Source organism: Mastomys coucha, unplaced genomic scaffold, assembly GCF_008632895.1.
Source record: "Mastomys coucha isolate ucsf_1 unplaced genomic scaffold, UCSF_Mcou_1 pScaffold1, whole genome shotgun sequence".
In the NCBI taxonomy this organism is placed as follows: Eukaryota; Metazoa; Chordata; class Mammalia; order Rodentia; family Muridae; genus Mastomys; species Mastomys coucha.
This window is the reverse complement of record NW_022196891.1, coordinates 40,720,528-40,723,777: the sequence shown is the minus strand read 5'-3', so window position 1 is coordinate 40,723,777 and position 3,250 is coordinate 40,720,528.

Genomic DNA, 3,250 nt, shown 5'->3' with positions numbered 1-3,250 from the left:
AGGGAGAGAGGGAGAGAGGGAGAGAGGGAGAGAGGGAGAGAGGGAGAGAGGGAGAGAGAGGGAAAGAACTATATACCTACTAGACTGACAATAGTCATTGACAATGTTCAATATTCAACACTGCTATAGATATGGATCAACAGGAACCTTCACTCATTGTTCGTATCAATAAAAACAATGGCCAGGCGGTGGTGGCACACACCTTTAATCTCAGCACTTGGGAGGCAGAGGCAGGCGGATTTCTGAGTTTGAGGACAGCCTGGTCTACAGAGTGTATAGCTAGGGCTATATGGAGAAACTCTGTCTCGAAAAAAAAACAAAAAACAAAACAACAACAAATAAATAAATAAAAAAAATAAAAACAAAACAATGATACTCTCACATTGGGAGATAATTTGGCAATTTTCACAAACTTAAGCATTCTTTTATCATTTGATCCAGCAATCTGACTTCTTGGTATTTACAGGAGTTTAAAACTTGAACCCCAACTAAAATCTGGACAAAGATATTGATATGACATTGAGTCAACCTCAAAGTTGACAAAACTTGGAAGTCACCAAGGCATCTTCTGGTTTGTAAATGATTGATTCATAGCATATCTAGAGGACGGAATACTCTTTTGTGTTAAAAATAAGTGAGCTGTCAACCATGAGAAACACAGATGTTTCTGTGGTCACTAACAAGCAGAAAAGGTAACGTGTGAGACATTGTGAGGCCCAAGCTCTCTAGCACTTGGAAAGAGAGACACTAGGGATACAGCAAGCAAAAAGATATACCAGGATTCAATGACTGTACCATGATCTACAGATGTATATATGTATTTAGTATAGCCATAATCTCCAGGTTAAGAAGAGAGTGGGATACCATCTGATTGCTGGTTAGCTGCTCTATTAATAAACCTTAAACTAGGAGTTGTTGGGAATTCTGGTATTCTGGTTACAGATATGCACAGCTTATTTTTTAATTTTTGAGATTATAACATGATTTATTATTATTTTCCCCTTCCTTTTCCTAGATCCTTCCAAGAATGCCTCCTCTGCAATTCCAAATTTATGATCTTTTTCTTAAATTGTTGTTAAATATACAGAGTTCTAAATATATAAAGGCATCTGTTCAGTTACACACCACGCGCACATATGTATTCATATCTGTTCAGTTACACACACACACACACACACACACACACACACACACATATGTATGTATGTATCTTTGTGCTTTCAGGACTAACCATTTGGTTTGGATAACCAGTTGTGCTTTTCATTGGGGAAGACTCTCTCATCCTCTCTCAGCATTCCTTGCTGCCTGAGTTCTTTGTCTAGGGTTGAGGTCCCATGAGCATCCTCCCTCCCATGTTAGGATGTCTGTTGGTCTCTTTTCTTGTTCAGGTCATATGTAAGTAGCCATGTTAGTGAGACTTCACGGGCATAACTTCTCTGATGTTTCTAGGAGACTCAGTCTCCTAGCAACGTTCCTGTTCTTCTGACTCCTTCGATCTTTCCACCCCCTTTTTGGAAATGATCCCTGAGCCTTATGCGCAGGGTCTATGTTGTAGATGTGTCTGTTAGGGCTCAGCTTGACACAACTCTTCACTTGATCAGTTGTAGTTTCCTGCAATGGTCTTTATTTGTTGCAAAGAGAAGAATTTTTGAAGAGGGGTGAGAATTACCCTTATTTTTGGGCAAAGGACAAATATTTAGAATGAAGCCAGGAGTATGCTGATTTAGTAAAGTGGAGATTGTAGCCTCTCCTTCAAGATCCATGCCTTTACTCGCATGGGGAGTCACTAGGTCTTCCGCACCAGGCATGATTTCCCTCTTGTTGAGTAGGTCTCACGTCCAACCAGAGAGCTGTTGGTTATTACCAGTGTACATGTGTCACTATGAAGTGCACAGCTTTTGCCCATGATAAAACTATTTTGAATACCATTTTTAGTTACTTTCCCAAATTTTCAGTTCTTCGGCTACTATTATCTTTTATTAGACTTTGACCTTCTTGACTTAACTAACATGAGAGGGGTAATTTAAGGGAATTTATATAACAAAAACAATGTACAAATTTCAGTGCTTTAACCTTTATAAACTGTAAATTAATAACCATGTATATTACAACATTGAGCTTAGGGATCATTAACCTTAAAAACATAAATTAATCAAAAAGAGAAATTGGTTGGAAATGATTTGTATATAAAAGAAAATTCATGGGGCTGGTGAGATGGCTCAGCGGGTAAGAGCACTGACTGCTCTTCCAAAGGTCATGAGTTCAAATCCCAGCAACCACATGGTGGCTCGAAACCACTCATAGTGAAATCTGATACCTTCTTCTGTGTACTCATTTATAATAATGAATAAATCTTTTAAAAAAAGAAGAAAATTCATAAAAACTATTGTTGACTCTTTTAACTCGTCATGAAACCTCCACATGCATTTATTACCTCAAAGTTTACTAGGAGCCATTATCTTTTCATTTACTCATTCAACAGCTTTCCAGGAGCTGTTATTGTGCCAAGAACACAGTAATATATACTACCAGTCTTACAGTCATTTCATTTCCTAGCAGGTAGGCAAGTAAACGAAGGGAAGAAGGAAATACTGGGTGCTGTGGTATAGGCACAGGTAGAGTGAAGTGAATGGGACAGACAAGCCCAGTCAGTTCCTTATAACCTGCATTTGCAGTAAGGTCCAGAGACACATTGCAGGGAGAAAGACATTTGTGGAGTAGACATTGTTTTAACCTCATACTTCTATACCCAAAGTACTCTTTGTCACACATAACAGAAGTTCCTTTTTTGTTTTTCTCAAAACATGTCAAAGTATTTGGTTTTATAAGTAACAAAATGTGCTTCCTTTTCACAAAGAGTGAAAAAGAAATGTTAGGCTTGAAGTAATTAAGGTACATAGGCCATGCATAGTATGCAGAATTGCATTTCTAGGCTCCCATTAACCATAAAGGCACTGGTAAGCCTTTTGAGCACCACTTAAAAATCTGGTCGTCTGCCGGGCAGTGGTGGCGCACGCCTTTGATCCCAGCACTTGGGATTATACAGCCAGAGAAACCCTGTCTCGAAAAACCAAAACCAAAACAAACAAAAAAACCCCAAAAAACAAAACAAAAACAAAACAAAAAACCCAGCATACACTATTGGGCGGTGGTGGCGCACGCCTTTAATCCCAGCACTTGGTAGGCAGAGGCAGGGGAATTTCTGAGTTCGAGGCCAGCCTGGTCTACAGAGTGAGTTCCAGGACAGCCA